This window comes from Cardiocondyla obscurior, linkage group LG17 (genome assembly GCF_019399895.1).
Source record: "Cardiocondyla obscurior isolate alpha-2009 linkage group LG17, Cobs3.1, whole genome shotgun sequence".
Taxonomy (NCBI): Eukaryota; Metazoa; Arthropoda; class Insecta; order Hymenoptera; family Formicidae; genus Cardiocondyla; species Cardiocondyla obscurior.
In genome coordinates, this window is record NC_091880.1 from 1,353,836 (window position 1) to 1,374,231 (window position 20,396).

At 44.1% G+C, this 20,396-nt stretch overlaps 1 protein-coding gene across 9 annotated transcripts in view; it reads left to right on the top strand.

Moving 5' to 3' along the window:
* Positions 1 to 438: 438 nt before the first annotated feature.
* Positions 439 to 20,396, top strand: part of Synd (protein kinase C and casein kinase substrate in neurons protein Synd) — a 47,322-nt gene continuing 27,364 nt past the window's right edge. For 3 of the 9 annotated variants that reach the window (XM_070668536.1, XM_070668537.1, XM_070668535.1), the window contains exon 1: positions 1,127 to 1,453. The gene's annotated coding sequence lies outside the window, so the exon portion shown is untranslated. Of the gene's footprint in view, positions 587 to 698; positions 743 to 1,123; positions 1,454 to 20,396 lie in introns of those variants that run through there. The other 6 variants (XM_070668538.1, XM_070668539.1, XM_070668533.1 and 3 more) reach the window with 5 other exon arrangements.

Below are 20,396 nucleotides of genomic sequence, written 5' to 3' on the forward strand. Positions count from 1 at the left end.
CACAATTCCTTCAGAGTGTACCAGATCGACGAGTCTAATCCTATCCCTATTTAAAAAATCGATGTTACGTACGAATTAATTAATTAATTAATTCATCGATTTTACAAGCTCGCTTATATGACTCATTCCTCTGCGGACGAGAGAACACGCCGGCCACGTAAAGAGCATCGGTTTCGATACGAAGATGTCTAGGTATCTGCATATATTCTCTCAAAAATTATCATCGTGTACGTACCTGTATCTAGTGAAACGCTGTGATTGGTCGACGCGAAATTTCCCTAGCGCGCCGACCAATCACAGCGCTCCATGAATCGCCTGATCGTGAGCTCGTACGGACTACGTCACTAGTGTTCTTACTGCGTACGTGGAGACACGCGGCCATGCGGTTCGAGTTCGAAACGAAAATGTCGAGGCATCCGTGCGTCGTAGCCCGTTTCTCGTGCCGAATTCGAGGATTTGAGTCGGTCGGGAGTGTCGTGGATTATCTCGCGAGTGTCCAGTGCGCGGAAGGATGGCTCGTCACATCCCATCTGAGAGGAGGAGCAGGCTCGGGACGGGCATCCTGCATCGGCGGAGCAACTTTTAGGTGAGAATTAATTCTTTAAATAAAATCTTTATTAAAATAAAAATGTACTTTTTTTTATTAATTTTATAAATAAACTACATAATCTACATTAATATATTTTTTTATGTTACAGCCACCGGCAGAATTCTTCAACTCCGCTGAAGCTCATGCAGATTGGTAAGTAGCATAACTTTTTTTTCGTAGTTTATAATTAGGGTCTCCTAAAAAAAACGCTCGCATAGTTTCTTCCAGTATAATATTTTCTATAACACAACGGTCCTGGTGAATTATAAATAAATACATATAAATACAATACGCAAGAGTGGAAAGTTCAAATCGCGTGGTTGCGCTCGCAGCTCAATGGCTGCCAACTAAAAATCACGAAAATCTTTCGACATCAGTAGTAATGTAACTCTCCGGTTAGACGGTGGCGTCCTCGCGTCGCGGTTTATCGTTGACTCTCGGATCTTTACGGTAACTAAGTCACGCCCAGAGTGCTATGAGGACGCCAAAAAGAGAGGGAAGAGCTGAAATGGTAATTCGCCGTCCGTGGAGCAACATGAGCGTCTGCGGTACCGTTCGCTGAGGGAACGCGCGGCGACGTGACAAAATTCCATTGCCGTGAAATCGCGCGCGCGGATCGTACGTGTCAGCGGGATCGCGCGCGGCCGTACGCGTGTCCTCTCGCTCGCGCGGTGTGCTAACAGTGTCGGTGTGCCTGGTTGCCATCCTCGCACACGTGGATACTTCTTTCGTCGGGGTTACCTCGCCGCGGGATTAGCCTCTTCGCCGGATTCCACGGAAGGATACCGCCAGCAGATCCGAGTAGGCTTCCCCTTCCCCGTCGTTATCGGTCGCGCCGCCGTCGTGCCGAGGAGTTGGCTTTCGGTGAGTAACTCGGAACATTGTCTTTTACCCTGCGAGGAACGAGCGCGCGGGTCCGTTGCACGGACTTGCGAAACTTTTGACCGTCCGATTCCCCCCCCTGCCCCTGACTTCGCGCGGCGAAAAAAAAATTGTTTCCGTTTCGCGGGACGAGAGTCGAAGGGAAGAAGACTCACGGTAACGCGAGCCGCGCGTGATTCTTGGGCAACTGCGACGGTGACCGGTTTCGGGAATCCGCTCCGGCCCCCTTTTCGTTTTGACGAGGGACGATTTTCGCAGGGCGACCATCGGTCGTCGTTTCGGACCGCGGCGGAGCCGCTGTCGGACATTCTCACGACACCGTGTTCTACAAACGGCAATTAGCCGCTATCGTAATTACATTCTGTCGTTCGGCACTCGCCAGTTCACGCTCTCAAGGACTCCACGCGATTGTCTTAAGTAATATTAGGGGTCAGTTACCGGTCAGGCTTTCACGCGATGCCACGGGTTTCGTTCGCGGCCGACCCGAGATAAAAGTACGGCGGCTTAGATTTCCGTTGCGAGATCGCGTTGTCGGAAGCGCGCACAGCGTTCGTCGTTGCAGAGAGGGCCAGGCCTCCTTCCCTCATTTTCATCTTTAAAGGCGTTACGCGGCTCGGCGGTAGAAGTTTTGTCGCCGCTGACCCTGGGGACGCTACGCGGAATGCGGAAAATGCTACGGGGAAGGTCAATAGTTTCGCGGCCACCGCTCGATCCCTCGACCCAATATCAAATCGAAGAGATCTGCGTTTTATCCGCGATCCGTTTGTATCTCTGGATATTCACCATGCGCCGTGCAGGGCGCACTGTTCACTGCGACGAGCCATTAATCAAAGTTATATCGTCGATTAATTAAAATTATTAAATTCGATTTGTAACAATAGGAAATTATAAAAATTAAATACGTTCCAAACGAGGGAATTAAAAACACCCGTTTAAAAATCTCTACTCGTTTCCGCGAAAGGAATACATTTCCGCAGCAACGTTTCATATTTACATTATACTCCGAATATAAATAATTTAAAAATAAATTTTTTTTTAATAATTTTGTACGCGTCGATAAATTCTTCGCGCGAATGCAGAGAAATATGTATATAAATAAACGCGTCGTGTTACATGAGATTTATCAGCCCCGCTAATTTATCGCTATCGCGCTCGTTAATTACGATTCCACGATACGCGTCTCGCCCCCTCCCCCCTGCGTGCCAATTTCGCGTGCGTTAATCGAGAGAGTTAATCTGCGCTGTGGGGCAAGAAAATTTCGGCCCTCGTTCCGCTGCATTGTTACGATCAGCGTTAATTGTGGCCGTTCGATCCTCGGGTCCAGATAACGTGCGCGCGCGATCCGCGAGTGCGATAAGACGCCGCCGCTAAACGCGGGATATGAATATGAATCTCGCGGCCCGAGATCTCCCCCAATTATGAGACCGCGTCACGAAGTAAGAATAACTTCGTTCGAAGATAACCGTCAGCTTTTCCACGCGTGAATCAAAGAGCCACGCCGCGTTTTCCCAGGTCGTCGCTACCGAAGCCTACGATTGATGTAGCGAGTCACGAGCCGTGAAAAAGAAAAACTAGATCGATTACGTCACAATTGCAAGTAAGCAAGCGCATGTGACTGGTTAAATTTTTTTTTACAGCCTAAGGCTTAGTATAACACTTAAACCCGGCCGTAATACGCCATTGTAGATCCTAGCTAATGCGATTTATGGTCTTCGGGGGGGTCGGTCTACGATAATGCGGTTTTGCCGATGCGGAACGGACGCAAAGTCAGGGAACCCTGTAGGAGCAAAGTCCTCCCGCGGCACGGTCGTTTGGACATCGCGCAAATTGGCAGCCCTCCAGGTTTTCCGTACTCTCACCCGGCCGCGTTTCCTCGCGCCCGCGTGTATAGCATTCCTAGCTCAGTATCCGCACGAACTCCACGTGTGTGTGCACGGCGCGCGAGAGAAAATCTCTTCCGCCAAGAACGTCTAATTGTAAGCGCCACGCGTGCCTCGCCCGATAAACCCTCCGGTCGGAATAACTCGACGAAGAATAGATGCAAAGTCCGGCCCTCTTTTTTTTTTTAGCGCTTTCTTTTCTTCGCGCGTTCCTCAAGACATTCGTCGAAATCAGCTCGCTTGAAGTTTAGAACTCCGGAACGTCAAAGTATGAAACGTGAAAATTGATCAAATTTAAATAATATATAATTTTGAGAACAGCGCTGTGAGATAAATCGAGATAAAAATATAAAAGAAATATAGGAATATGAAACCGTAATTTCCAGAGAAGTAGATTCGCGAAAGCACCACGTGTTAGGAAATAACGAAATTTGGCATGAACACAAACGGGCCACGAAAACGTTTTGTTTTTCGTGCTCACCTTCGGCAGACGCTTCGTTCGTTACAAAAATCAAAAGGTACAAAGTTTGGAATGAAAAGAAAAGTACGTTCTGCTCAGCCTTGTTAATTCTGCATTATCGAAAACGATTACTTGAATCAGAGCTGGTTGTTTTCATTCAGTCTCTTTTATCAAATGGAACGAAATCTAATCAGTGGCGGGACGATGTTTGGTTTGCGATATGTCCTCCGGAATTTTTAAGCCCCGGGCGGCCGACCGCTCGGAACGCCGAGTGACTTTATTAGCGCTCGCGAAAACAATTTAATGACAATCGAGAAACTCCGCTTACGTCGTAAGACGTTTGTAATCCCGAAATCGTAGCGTAATAAAAATTCTTGTATCAGTCGAGAGGTGCGATAGCTCGCGGCGGACTCTTATCATCCAGGCTGATAGTGGTACTGTGGATCGCACGCATCACGTTCGTGATAACGCGCATAAATAATTCCCTGGCACTTTCGTTACATTATAACTACGTTGTACCGTTCGCTAATACACCGTTGCGGAATTATTACCTGGGAAACGTGTGATTTCCCTAATCAGAGAGGAATCCCGGGCTGAAAGCTCCCGCAAAACCACCGTAAACGCGTCATTAAAACAGTTGCGACGCGGAGGGGACGTTATTTTATTGGCCGAACGACGGCTCTGTAATCACCGACGCCTCGCGTAATTGTACGATATACCCCGCGAAGTGTATATATCGCCGGCAAATTGACCGAAAGGCTAAGGCCAAGGGTGACGATTATAATACAGAGGCGCCGTTTGTCGCGCGAGAGAAGAATAAATTCCAAGGAAAGTCCTCTTTCAATTCCAATCGAGATATCGCGGTGGATAACGAGGAGGCAGGAGAGGGCTCTTGCAAATTAACGCAAATTCACGCGAACGTTGGCGTCGATACGTCACGGACGCATCGAGGACACGTGAAGGCGCGTCGTCGTCGTTTCGAAGTAGGTCGATCTCGCGGTTTTTTAAATTTTCCGAAAGTGATTCACGGCGCTGTTCGTCTTCGGATAATTACGCGCCGTGTTTAGCGACGACGTGCGCGTTTTTAATCACCGACGCTTGGACGTAAATCTTTCCGGTTTACGTCTTTTCGAGAACCGCCTTCTCTCTCTCTCTCTCTCTCTCTCTTTCTTTCTGAACGCTACTCGAGAATCGTTTTATCGTCTATCGGGATATCTACCTGCGGAGGAGATGACTTTCGCCATTACGAATGCATTCGCGTTACGAGCGGTCGCGCCGGATGAAAACGGGCAGGAGGGGACGCCACAAAGCTTTCCAGTGATGCGTGCATTCCGCGACGGACGGCACTTCCTGTAAATACCGTAACGGGAACGAAGAATAACGCGTCGAGGCTCGAAGGGGTGGGGGGGAGGGAGGGCGTCCGGAGGTATGCGAACGAGAGAAAAATTACGGGCGATTGCGAATTCCGTTGACCGACGACGCGATATTTCTCGGACGTTGATCGTGGGCCTCTAGCGTGCTTCTCTCTTTCTCGCCGGTGGCCTCTCTTTTCCCACCGATCGCGTTGCACCTGCCCACGTTTGTCGTAACACGCATTAAATCACGAAAAGGACGTTGCGTGGGGACGTTATGTGGAGCGCGGCAGTGAATGGAATGACCGGCTGTCGGGTATAAACAACATCGTTCTTGCTCGTAAACTACGTAATCCATTTCTTTACACGTAATCCGCGCGCTTAGATAATTTCCTTCGCGTGTGTGGCACCCCGGTTCCCCGTCCTGCTATTCGTCTTATTCGCGAGGGAACGACCTCGGCTCGATTATAAGTGCGTAATTGAAGTTACCATTAATCATCGGTTTCATGAACGATCGAGCAAAGAGTGTTTGACGAATTAACTATGAAGGATGGAGGTGGAGATAACGGAAAATCCTGCTTCCAGCTCGTCGTCGTATTAAACTTCTCACGCACACGTGTACGCGATTCCAAGTTTAAGTGTAAAAATATTAAAAACTCAAGGGGGGGAAAAAAAAAAAAGAAACGAAAAATTATCGATAATAATCACGACGGACCATTAAACTCGTATACAGTTTCGTTTGATTGATATCCAGCTCGTAATTTTCGAACAGTTCGTCAGCAAGTAGAATGTCGAAGGCGATAAATCCGCCGCTTATTGGATTTCGATCTTCTTCCTCATCGATCGCGCGTTTTCGTTCCGATAATCGATGACGCGGTGAAAAATCAGTTTTGCACCGTGCACTCCGTCATATCGTGTATACGCGACGCGATGCGCGAGGTGAAGCCACGCGGAAATACTCGCTCGTAAATTTTTTCCCTCCTCCTCCCCCGTCGCCGGATAGCATTCGTCCCGTATCACGCAACTCGCGATTCATCGACGGTCGCAACTGAACCGGCAGATTCGGCGTGGCCGAGCACTTACGTCACGGGATTCTTCGTTCTCACCGCACGCCTAACGTTCCACCGAGGTACTTGACCGCGATTAATTCCGATGATAGAGGAGAGGTGGGAGGGAGAGGGGGAAATCATTAGCGGCCGTTTTAACGCGGGCAAAGAAATGAAGGAGAGTATCGCTCCGGCGCGATATCAATTATTCGAAAGTAGGAAACGGTGATAAATCGTGACGCAACTTACGTGCAGCGGGCGAGTAATTATTTCCTGGCGACGTGAGAGATGAAGAAATCATCTCGATGGAGATTGGCAATATCCTCCGAGTGCGGGTATATCGCCCGCGAGAAAAGTGGAGTATCGCCCGCTCGTTCGCGTACGATAAACGCGCGCTTAATGAAACCCCATTATGTGGACGCGAATCGCAAAGCTGGGGGAACGCGGAAACAGGTTTTGTCGATTAGCTCTTTGCTGGATGCCTCTGGACCGCCGACCGCGTCTCCGGGTCCCCGTCCCGACGTGGTCACGTCGATAACGTAACCGTATCTCAACCGCGTAACAATGCAATGCCCGTACTTCCTTCCCACGTACCGCGCGGAATTATCGGTAACCCATTTTTCTCGTCAGCGGGACAGACCGCCGTTGGTGTTGCGCAACGAAGCCGATGAAGATTTATCGTCGGCGCGTCGCGCCTTTCCCCGTGCGCGAATTATCCCCGCGTGTCTCTCGCTTTGTAATCAGATAAACTCGTGTATAATGACGCCAGAGATAGCGGTAGCAGTAACGAGTCCGATAACCCAGATAATTTGTGTAATAACGTCGAGGGTGTATCGAGCCGCAGGGTTCTTGAAATCTCGTGGAATCCCGCGATCGGAGAGCAGTTGAAATTAATCGTCGCTTGCATTAGCGACACTAAATTTAAAAAGAAAGAACCAAAAATTAAAAAAAAAAAAAAAAGCAATCTATTTTTATTTTTTTATTTTCAATATAAGAATTAGTATATAATAAAGTCAAAATATCGGCAAAATTAAATTACGATCTCGATTACGTCGAACGCGATTTTCAGAACGAATCGCTCGCGAATGCAAATAAAACGAGATAATAGACACGTAGTAGTCCGTAACGAGACTACGTGTAGCCTCCGTCGTCGATTAACGAGCCCGCAATTTTCTGACGCCTTGGCACCGCGTTCGCTAATTCCGCTCTCCTCTTCTCCCCCGTCGCGTCGTTATCGTTTCTCTTCGGTCGTTGATGTGCAAAGTGGAGGGACTCGCACCCACGCGAGAATCATCGGCCCACCGTCCCGGTCACGTCCTCGTTAATAACTTACCGGGCACTCGATCGCGGCACTTTAATAAATTAAAACGTAACGATATCGCTAACGTGTCTCTATTTGCAACGAAGTGAGTGACGCTGCGTATTCCATACAACAATCTGTACGGCGCGGCGATTAAATTAATCCTCGAGAAATCACGAGCGTACACCGGTGAAGGCCCAGCTCTTTTTAATATCGCGTGATATCATTTCTCCTACGCGAGGCATATACCATTTTATCGAAAGGATCCTCCGTAACCGTTATATAATAATTTCGTGCGAGAGATCCGTGGCAAACGCGCGTGAAACGCCGGTAGCCGGGGTACCCCGACGGTGACACAACGTTTAAGAGATCCCGCGTTCATACCCCGGGGTCTGCAACCGGTGGTCGAAAGTGGGTTATCCGAATGGAATGGAACGGCAAAGCGATAGGCTATTCGATTTTCTCCACCGGTCGCTTCGGCTAATTCGCCCGCAGCCTTCTCGTTGAAGCGCGATCTTCCTTGGCGGGACACCTGTGAAATAGTCGCGTGCGTAAATCACGCCGCGAGAACGCAACAGTCACGTTGCAGAACCTGGTATTAATCCAGGACTTCGATTGTTAAACGCTCCGGTATCATCCCGCTCGTCTTTGTCCACGTAACGCGAGTATTTCGCAGCCACCTTCCACGATACGCACTCCCTAGCCACACAAAGGTTCTTGCGACATTATTGCTCGTCTAATTATACGTTCTGGAAATTCTCCGCTGCAGTACGCGAGTAGAAAGTCTCTGGATTATTGCAAGTTAATCGCATATTAAACTGTCGCGTGTCACGAACATTTAAACGCGAAGGGAATCCTATTGTAGCGTTTTATAGCGTATACTTTCGAGAATGCTAATTAATTTTCTAGACCACTGTGGATTCTAATTGCAGTAAAGAACCGCCGGCAATGCCGGCTTATTATTTTTAATTACGTTAAACCGATACATGTACGCATCGATCGTGATACGTTGCATTTAATAATTGATACATCGATTGATCGCGAAATAAAAATTACGGCACAAAAATTCTCGTTTGTCTATTATTTAAGACGCTTCATGTTTTAAATAACTTACGACGTATGGATCGTGTTTTCTTATTGCATCTATTCAAGGTGCATTTGATATAAGATTAAAAATGTCTCTTTTTTAATATTTTTTTTTGTTTTTTATGCACGCGAAGTAAACTGATAAGCTTGAAGCGATAAGAACCGCGAGTCGTTTAATCATCGAAAGTAAATCGCGATTAATAGTCGTTGATACGCTCCGCGCGACGTCGAAGAAGTCGATTTTCAAGCATGAACCGTCGAAGAGAAATGCAACGCGAAGATTCTCGGCATCGTGGATGAAACCGCGGCACGTGTTAGCACGAAACCACCATCGTAACGAACATAAGAAGTTACATCGCGCAGGCCGAGTGAAAGGATTCCTTGGCTCACACTTTTACATTGCAGCCTTCGGACGTGACGCATAAGCGTTAGTCGTCATTTCCGCTTTTGCATGCCACCGGGCTCTTACACGAAAGTATCTTAGGGTTACCAGCCGGTTTTTGTACCTCGAGATAAAATCATTGGAAATAACGATAAAACGCGTTTCCCTCCGCGGCTTTCCAATCGTTAATCGCCGGCGACGTTATTTCTTTCGGATATCTTTATAACCTTTCAGGTTCACTTTAATCTCGTTTAATTTGTTTATTCTTTTGAAAATCGAAATACTTGATAATTATCTCTAAAGTAAAAATTACAAAAAAAGAAAAGAGAAATTAAATAATTCATCTTTAAAAATATCGTTCGTATGCACGGTACCAAGGTCTTCGGTGCTCGCTGTCTTTGGCTTTACAGACCAACTGCAATTTTAATTCAATCTCTCGAGATTTACTCTCTTGGTTGCAGAGAACATCCTTCCTTTAACAGTAATGGAATTTCTCGTTAGCTTTGCAAGCTGGAAGTTCGCTCGACGGATGTCCCAATTAAATTTTGATAACCGCGCTACATGTAGCCTCCGGTAAAATGATAGACACGGCGAACGCGAAGGTAAACGACGGTCGATTTGGCAATTGATAGACTTGACAAATGTATTTATTCAACCGCCGCACTTTCCCGGGTCTTGGAAATAATTTTATCGGCCGGGGAACTAATAATATGGCGATAATTGCGTAATTTTCATCGAGTCTTGAGGCGGAAATCCTGAAGGGAATCAAGTAATATGTAACTGTATGCAAAAGTAGATGGAAGATCCATCGAGTGCAACGAAGCGCGGAGTCTGAAATGAATGGGAGCATGTCCCGCGGTTAGAAGGAGAGAAGTTACCGTAAGGAAAAAGACGTTCGATCGAAGTGAGCATTGGCTCCGCCGAAGGATCTCAATTTGCGGTCTTTTGTACGAGCGTCTACTTACAGCTACGTAAATCTCTTTGAGATGACAAGTAAATAATACTTTCATCGGGCGCGTCACGCGGGGGAGGGGGGAGGGCGGAAAAAAAGTCGGCGTCAAGCAAATCGATAAGATTCGAAAGAAAGTAAAGTAAACGTCTCAATATTTTGGTGCGACGCTCATATCTTTAAAGTACACGTTATTAGCGTGCAATTTCGCGCATGAAATACTTTCCCAAGTTTTTATACAGCGACGTTATTCCAGGCTGCATTGAGTAGTCTCGTGCCTTTTTTTTTTTTTTTTTTTTTCTTTTTTTTCTTTCTAACTGAACTCTTCCAGAAAGCTTGATTTTTCAGTTTTATATTAGCAATACCGTTACCAGTAAGAGAAACTTCACTTCCTCTGTTGCTTGATGTTTTTCTCTCATCACTTTGCTGATAAAAAAAAAAAAAGTGGTTTCTTTCGCGCGGATTTCTTTCGAGCGGACGCCACGTTCCGCGGACGGAGCCGGAAAAAGTTCTGCATTACGCGACGCGTCGGAATAAAATTATCCCCTGGCCGATCTTCGGAAGACAACGGCGTGAAGAACTTCGCGGAGATACAGGTTTCGGGTTTAGCTTAACGGGTTCTCTCGCTCACCTCCGACCTCCGTGCGCCTTCGGCGCTTTTCCTACGATTCACTTAGGCGCTCCCATTGAACTTGTCCCCAATTCCTCGGAGCTTGCCGGTCACGTTTTCCGCGCTATCCTCTCCGCAAAACGTAATTAATAGGTGCTCCATTTCCGTGCGTGACCTTCCTCGAGTGAACGTTCGTTCATCCTCTTGGATTGACCGATGGGAGTCAATGACTCGCAAAGACCAGGCTTTAGTAATGAACACGTGGGATCCTTATTGTGGCGGAGTTAGGTACGAAAGAAAGAGCTCGAAAAAAAAAAAATACGTCCACGCTGGTATGCGATTTTTATTCGGCGCGGAATGCGTTCGGCAATTTAACAATAAATCAGTGAATCGTAATTTTTTATTATTATTTTTTCTTCTCTCTTTCCTCCGCGTCTTTTTGCATCGGACAGAATTGCGACGCGAGTTATTGTAATTTCTCCGTAAAGACATCCTTTCACGGATAATTATAATTTTTCCCCCCGCTCTTAGAAACTTATTTAACCGCGTTTTCTTCTCGTGACGATAATTGACGTATTGGAACGACGGCTGGGAATGCCGACGCCGTATCTGCAATTCGAAATATTTCCGAGAGCGGTCTATATAAAATTAAATTGTCCGCACATTTTGCGAATATGCATATAAATACAGAGCGTCAACGTTTCTTCTCGGCGGCCTACATTCGTCAATTACTTTTCACCGCGTCCAGTTCTTCTCGTTGAGCAATGTACCGTGCCAGTCTTTTAATAAAGGCCCTGCGTCGTCTTCCCAATGGCGTTTATTATTACAAAAGTGTACCGTTGAAGATTGTTTTTTTTTTTTTTCTCCCTTTATTTTTTTCTAACGTAATTGTCGTAGAAAAGTCGCTTTTTTTTTTAGTTTCCTTTTCTTTTTTTCGATCTCTTTCTTATCTCAGCTCTGGCTCCTCTTGCAAATATGTGCAGTCGACCTTTGCGTCAACTGTGCAGCTTCATGTGGCACGGCGTTATCACGATTCAAATGACCTAGATTGCAACCATTACGTAGATACTTGTCCATTATTATCAGTGCGAGGTGTGTGTCCTTTGTCGACACTGCAATATCGCTGGTCAATATCCCGTTCTAAAAGTACTCGCGTTTAAGGAACACGACTTTCACTATTCGGAGCTAAGAAATAAAGCCGCGGAAATTAAACGTTTCGGCAACAATCGTAGCAAGGACCGGAATCTCCCATCGAGCAATTTGCAATTACAGAAAATTTATAAGGAACAATGTAACTTATGAAAAAAAAGATAATTAACTATCTAAATAATTCTAGCGTTAAATACTAACTGAAAATTTTATCGTGAATAAATAAAACGTGATGTTACGAGCTTCTTGTAATCCAGAGAGTAAAATTGTACGTCGAGGAATGCGTTCTCTTATCGAGATGTTAGCCAGCGCTCCTTTCTCGAGGAGATATTTCAAGGGACAACCTTGGCAGAGAAATCGATATCAAGCGCCGCTTTAGACTTTTGTAGGGCACAAAGTAGCAGGTGAATACGTAACAATCAGCCACCCCCAGCCTATCCCATTTAATTTCTTTCATTCTAATTTTCTTCTGTTCGAGAATATATTTCTTTTCACGGAACTTCGTAAAGTTAGATTCGAGTGTTTATTTAGCGCTTCAATCATTACATTCTGCCCATATAAATTCTCGCAAAATTTTCTGAGGCATGTCGCAATACCGAATATTAAATATTAAAAAAATTTTTTAATCCCGTTAATGAAACGAGCACGAACTCTTTCGACGAAATATTTATAATTATTGTTAGTCTACGGTGCCGGTAAAAATGCACAAAATTGAAAACTCGTGGGCTTGTTCGCGTTAACACGCGAACACGCGCGTATAAAAAAAGAAAGCAATCGTGAAATCCAGTTTTGTTCGTATTATTCATGAATGTTTTTATATTCAAGATTAGATAAGAGCGATAAAGTAATGTTTATAGCGCCATTGATGCTGTAATCAACTATCGCATTATAGGTACTAAAGTAACTCGTTAACAACTTAGTCATTGCACCAGCACACGTGCCCGGGCAATATTCGTACAGTTCCCCTTGAATTCCGATATCTTAATAAGGGCTATCAATAATTGCGCCGTCCGGGGTTCTCTCTTAAGAAAGTTTCTTCATTTAATAAATGGGTCAGCAGATTTAACCGAGGGAAAGGTATTTCCTCAGAAATTACGTTATCGGCGTCGCGGATCGCGTCGCGTGATTTTTGACATGGTGACTTCGTAGGTACGTGAGAAAGGCGATCGCGTCGAACGTTATAGCCGGCCGATTAATTTTTAGTATTAACGTCACCGCGCGAATCGATGGAAAAGACGGAGATGTTTCCGAATGTTATTAACATTCCATTTCAGCCGGTGTCTTCCCCAATAATACAGGAAGGCAGCGATCAAGTGCTTCAGCAAGTAGAACGCGGAGTTGAGGTACTTACTTCCTATAAATACCTGCCGCGCGCGGGTCAATCGATTTTCTGATCACGTTCTGCGACGTTCGAGTGCACATGACGAGATGATCTATTTGTGATATCTTATGCGCTCTTCTATCGGGCAACGTCCTCGGCTATCTCATATATCTCTTCCCCCCCCCCTCTCCCGCTGTCTTTGAAATCGAATCTTCATTAAGGAAAATAAATTTAACGTTTAGTGTATTTGCCCGAGTGGATGTAAAAATAGCAGCTTCAGTTTTTTTATTATTTTTTTATTTTTAAGAGAACTTTGATGGCGGTGATCCAACGTCGATGACACAGCATCTCGAGCGTACAATTTCGTCGCGTGCTCTAGTATACTTTCTCTTATTCAAAATCTTGTCGCATTTTTTTATTCCGCATACATTTGCAAAATAAATATTAAATTAAAAAAAAAAGGGGGAGAGAAATATTTATTTTAATAAATCGTTTTCTAAAACTCGTTCATCTGCATCTTAAACATTTGGAGAAAGCATGTTGGTCAAGAAAGTGGTGATCACCAATCATGTTTTCACTGTTTATCATTCTCGAGTTATCTAATACAGATATAAATATAGCGCGGACGGCGATATAGCGTGCCTCGATATGGAAAGTATCGCGAAACGTAAAAAGCGCCGATGTTTCCTTCGATTTAAATGTCTCCCGGACGTTCGTATTCAAGGCGTTCAAAAACCGAGACGACTCATCGTGCCACGCGTCTCCGGTAATCGGGCATTTCGCCGTCGAAGTCGGAATGCGCGGCGTGGTACACGCGTTTGTATCATCGAATGACTACTAACGCTGACAGGAGATATTGATGAACGTCGCATGCATAATGACGAGCGGCCACGCGATACACGTATGCACGCGGTCGCGCATATCTTCTCGCGCCCGATTTTTACCGTAAACTCTCTCGAAAGCGAACTCGTCGCACGACCTGCTTTAAATCGCGAGACTTTCGTCCGTGAATGATTTCTCTGCTGGTGCATGCAAAAGGATTCATCAAATTCGCAGTTTTTCTCTCACAGCTTCTAATCACGTCACTGGATTTTGTATTTTTTTTTCTTTTTTTTTAATATTAATATTAATCTCTCATTGACTCGTATAAACGTATACATGTTTGTTTTAATATTAACAGTCTTTTTTTTTTTGTGCTACAATTTTATTTCGCGAAATTGAGAAACATAAGATTTTGCTTCGGTGATTTAGAAACTTTATTTCTACACTTCACATTGTATGATTATCCTAATCAATGTAAATCGTGCAATCAGCCGGAATAGGTCCGCTACGAATAATTAACGCGCACCATCCGCGAATGTGTGTTAAGTCGTCGATTTGGATTAAATCGACTGGAAATTGGCAATTAAGTACGGCGGGCTTTCTCTGACGGGTCCATTTTTATGAACGTAGTTATTGGCAATAGAAGTCAATTTTCAGGAAAGCTACTTTTCAAACCAGGTGATTTTTCTTTTATAAAACGTTTATAAAAATGTTTCTTAATTTCTGTGATTGTGCAATAAGAAGCTTTCGTCTTGAATTTCGTAAAAACTGCAAATTTGAGTCTTGAACATTTTTAGATTCCGTTCGGCGAACTAAAATCTCGTGATCTCTATTGCACTTTACCGAGCTCCCACGTATTCATGGCGGATATCAACGATGATCAGTTCAATTACAGATTGAGTTTCCATCGATGTCGCGCGTGTTACACTTTAGAGTAGGCGCACTCTCTTGCTTTCGTCGAGAAATCTTCACGTATTCGTGGTGATGTCCCCGCGTAAGAGAAATGGCTCTTGCACTTTCTTTTTCTGTCAGGTCGCCTCTCTTTTTCTTACCGTTAGCCTTGTCCATAACCCGGTCGTACGTACACAGTAAATCTTTAATGGTAACCGTGGCTGACATAAAAAGCTAATTATGTGAAGGTACCGAAATATATTGCCCACTTTTTATAAAAGCTTTTCGCGCCGGGGATTGGGATAAGAAATTAATGAATTGACTATAAAATTTTAATTTTTTTTTTTATATGAAATATTTTTCAAATTTTATCTCGGTTGAATTATTAATCTTGCAATTGTGTGCGCGCGACGTAATTACCACTTACATATTTTAAATATCAGCAAAATTTAATATCGAATAAAATATTATTTTCAAAATCGCGATTTATTTTTCATGCCGCATTAAAAGCTGTATAGCTTCCATAATTCCGTCGACGGAAATTAAATAACGATTGAAATTATATAAATGATTCTGAATTGTATACGTACATATGCATAATTTATAACGAGAAGAGAGAACAGTTTTCTGGAAAAATAAATATTTGGGCTCAGCTTCCATTAAACTTGAGGTTACAATATCGCAGTTATTCGGAGCGACGTTATATTTTTTCTTCCCTCGTCTTAAAAATATAATCTTGGGTGACATAGAAAGAAAGAAAGAAGGAAATGGCTCGGACAAGATTTATCTGTTTGCCCAAACATGTCCGCGCACTTAAAACTCTCCGGGCTACGTACGCGATTTATCACCCGTGAAAATAGAGCCCTGTTAGGAATACGAGAATTCGCCGTCCGAAATAAAATGAGGTCTCTTCCTGTCAGGAAACTCGACGGACGCTGATGTCCTGTTTATCTTTCGCGATTACACTTCGGGGGGAGGGAACGCATAATAAAAAAAAACCTTGACCCACGTGTCGGCATTAAATATCGATTTCAAAGCAGTAATACGTCGTTGTTAATGATTTCCGTGTTACGCGCGACTTTAAAACCGAGATTACCAGCGCTATTGATTTTAATTACAAAATTAAAGTCGCTTTTTGCTTCTGAAAGAGGAGAGAGGGGAGGGAAAGGAAACTTATTAAATTAATATTTGTCAATCCATTGTTATCTTTCGTTATCTTTATTGCCAGCGTAGAAATTAATAATTTGACAGCGTAACGAAGCTGAAAAATTTGACGTAAATCTCGTGCGAGTTTCCCCGACTCCGTTGGATTCGCTTTCATATCGATTAACGTAGATCAATCAGGCGCTCGTTGTCGCGACAGGTGGTGCGTTGACAATGCGCGGCATGTCCTCCGTATGTTTCCACCGTGTGCTTTCGCGCCCCAAATGCCAGGCGTTAGAAGTGAAACGACGCTAAGAGGGAACAAATCGTGCGGATCATTAAAGTTAATGAGTTATAACGCGCGGAATGACGCGCCTCGCGGTCAAAATTGCGCGGCTGTTACACTTGGCTGCTAACTGCACGTGCTCCCCGCCGGGCCGCAGCCTCCTGCGCCGCACGCTTATTCTACTTATCGGGACCATAATTTCAGCTCGCCTCGCGCAAACCCATCGTCGATTAGATGCAGCACTAAAATAATGCACATGTCGGCTCAGTGCAGCGTGCAGCTGCTTTCTCCGCGTTCCTCAATACCCAAGCGATCCGTATCCCATAATATGTGTAAAGGAGCACGTGTTACACATTACCTGCGTTATATTCGTTTAATTCGTCGGTAGACTCGTTTAAAAAAATGACGACGTGTGTAGATCGCAAAAAAATTTTTCTATTTTATTATTTGCCTTGAGAATAAAACGCTGTGCTATACTTATTCACGTATTCAATCGCGCGATTAGGTGATAATCTTTAATCTCAGATAATTTTCCCGATATCGCAGTATAAAATATCGACGCGGTGCACGAGTGATCCATGCACGCGGCATAACGATCAACCGCTAGCGCTGGAGCATCGGCAAAGTCGACCTCGATTTTGGGATTCCAATCTCAAATCGATGATCCACTTTTCTCTTCCGGGCATGGCGCAACGAGGCCGTAGCACCTCTCGGCCGGTCTTGATGTAACCTTCCCCGATCGCAAATTGATCAAATCGCAGAATTTACATATTTGACTGCATTAGCTTCTTTACTTTCACGCCACGAATTTGCGTTGACTAGGTACACGACGCGTTCGCTCGTAATGCAACAAATAATTACCCGGCGATAAAAGTAAGTCGAATTTCATTCATCATCTTACGGCTTAATTATAAAATTAAAAATTCTTGTGATTTCTATGTACATTTGGGGGATTTTTTTAAAGCGCCTTTTAACGCCGCGAAAATAATTTACTTCTGGTATATTTAGGATAGACGTTTCTTAAAAATAACTCGCCTGCAAATATAGATCGCGGAGAAGAATGCGCGACAAGAATTGCGAGAACACAAAAACATCTTTGTGATGCTCGTTGTTGCTTGCGTCATCGACCGAACTACTGTGAAGATCCATCGCGCCGCGCGATGCTCGTCGCTATTCTCGGTAGAATGTCGGTAGAAAGGAAAAAAAAAAGGAAAAGGAAAGAAAAAATCGTGGGTAAGACCAGACGAACTTGCAATAGCTCGTCCGGAGAGCTTTCGTGCGAAACGTGATAGAGATAATGCTCCAGTTGACTCCGGCCCAGAGGGTATCAAATGGCTTCGTCTGAACCGTTTATTAATACAATTAAGACGCCAGACGACGCTGGCGTCACGCTCTCGACAACATGATCCTTTAACTGACAACACACTTGGACTTTGACAATCGATACTTTTCTGCGGATCAAAAGACGGATCAAAATCTTTTGTGTTACATTCCCCTCGGAAGAAAGTCGCGCGACCGAGCCGCGCCTTTGCGACTTTGCGCGTTGATGCGTTACGCAACCTCGTTCGTCTAGATCTTCGCTTATATCTCCGTGAGAAAGTATTTTTTTTTTTCTTTCCTTTTCCGTAAATAAATGGGGATATTCTTCGCGTTGCACATTTTTCAATTGTTATTGCGAAAGAAATTTCCTCACTCGAGTTACTTCTATTTCCAATCGTGCGTTATGCGTATTTGTCCACCGGCGTCGGCGGGATCATTACGTTTTTATTCCGCATTTATTCCGTAAATGAGAGATTATCGTATCGGTGTGAGGTTTACCGTGAGATAAGACTTTAAAAATATTGTCGCGGTGTACTTCCTGCTTCTGAAAGATACGGCGCGCCTTCGTAAGCGCGCGATAAACGAGGATTTCATTATTCCCGCTAAATACATTGATTCATCGGCGTCTAGAATCGCCCTTCTGTTGAAGGATCAACAACTAGAGCGCTCCAATCGTCAATTACGTCGAGTGGCACTGATCGAACTTCGATAACCACCGGGGTTTGGATACCATTGTCTATGTAGGTCCCCGAATCTGCTTTCCATAATCGACAGGTTCTTTCGTGACGAGAACGATTTAATGCCATCTGCAGAAATAATATGTATATACTTATCTATATCTTCGTTCATGTTTGCACAGTAACATAATACACATCATTATCTCGAACTACGTTTCTTCGTAACCGCTTCTGTTGGAGAACTTCGAGTGGAGGAGTTTGCTTAAAACAATACGTAAGCAATTTCTGCTGCTTTTTATTTTTATTAGACATTGCAAAACGCGCGTCATTTTCTTTTGTCTCTCTTTTTTTTTTCTAAAAGAAAATTTTTACATTTAATAATTTTCGGGAATAAACTACGTACATATCTTACACAACACTTTTAACCATTCTCGTTTTTTTTATTTTTTTTTTTTTTTTTGGATGAATACGAAAACCACAAAAAATGATTAATCAGATTCGTGGCGTATAAATTCTTTTACAACGCGTTAACCTGCATAGGGGTGAGGTGGGTACAAAAAAAGGTCGAGGGGTGCTTAGCGTACGCGCTTAACGCGACTTCGGTTTCACGATTCCCGCATTCCTCAGTTGAAGGTCGAGCACGCAGAACGTACGCAGGTAGCGGAGCTTCGCATACACGTGGCCGAGTACTTGTATTAAATTTCGGTAAAAGTATATTGCGCGCGGAAAAATAATAGTAATAAAAATTTATAAAATAATAAAAATTAAGCCGATATTTATTCTCACTGCGTAGTCGAGCAACGAGCAATAAAATCTCGATATCTCCCTTTTTTTTTTTTTTTTTTTTATAGAGGTGCGTAAAAACTGAATTAAACATTTACGTGTGAGATCGCGCGAAACAACACGATAATATATCGGTTTGTCTAATTGTCGACATTTATATCTATGCACGTTGGCCTTTGTTGCGAATATTGTTATTCTTATGCGAAGATAAGCAGCGAGTGACATGACGTTTTTTTTTTTTTTTTTTTTTACATAATTCGTCGATGACTCATAACCGTGTACTCTACGCTTATAAAGTCACTTTACGCTGAAGTTTTCTTATCACCTGCTATACAACAAGCCACGAACTCGACCTCTTCGTTCTGCGAATGAATAAAATATGATATCGTCACTGTTTCTAATCGATACGATCCTACAACACAATTTATGAGATTATTTACCGCTGAATATTCCAAGAAAAAAAAAAGAAATTATTTTTCAAAAAACTAGGAGTACATTTTATTTAAAAATCAACTTTGGAAATTAATAATTTTATCTTTAGTGCTTCGTGAAAATACTGAATCGGCATAGTTCGTTTATAACTCGCTGCTTTTCGGTACAAATATTCCGCATCGTGGAAAATCCGTGATATCTACGGCGTCTTGATTTCGCAAATGAAAAATCCTCGTCGCCTTATGTAATTGCGCCGTTTTCTAGACTTCGATGGTATCCGGTGTACGCGAAACAAATGACGACTCTCTTTCTTGAGTTCCCACGAAGTGAATTCGAGCGACTTCCCGTTACGGTGAGAGAGGAGACGCTTGTGCCCTCCGCGAAGTCCTTCATTAACGTCTCCGGCTGGCTGTCGTCGATCGAACGACCTCGCCGCAAGTGTCCCCGCAATCCGACACCTTGTTGCGTGATAAATATTTTCAATGTCGATGGTTCGACCGCAATTTAACGACTAGTTTTATGGTACTCTGGCAGGATTACGCCACTAAGCCCGTTAACACGCGCACTGGAAACGTCTCGCTCGGTTAAAATGCTCTTGGATTGGAACTTTCCGCTAACATAGATTCAACCTTCGTCGAGAATGCGAGAGGAGGTTCAAATTACAGCGAGAGGGCCTCTCTTTCATTTATTAATAACGATCACTTTGTCCGCGCGAGTCTTCTAATTAAGATTAAGAATTAAGTTCTCGATGTTTATGCGTCTCTCGGCCAGAGTCGCGCGAGACCGTCGCACGTAATTCCACACGGCCGGACACCTCATTTAGCGCGGCCGTGTTATGTGATCTCCCATAAATTGCTTTTGTTGTAGGCACACTGAGCGAAACAGATTCGCGCGCGGAATAACTAAGTTGCAGCAATTGCGATCAAGTAGCGCAGACCGCCTGCGAAACCATTGCGGAATAAGCTCGTGGATTCACAAAACCCAGGAAGCGAGCCCCGCATTTGAATGCGAAGCGTAGTGATATATTGAGATTTCG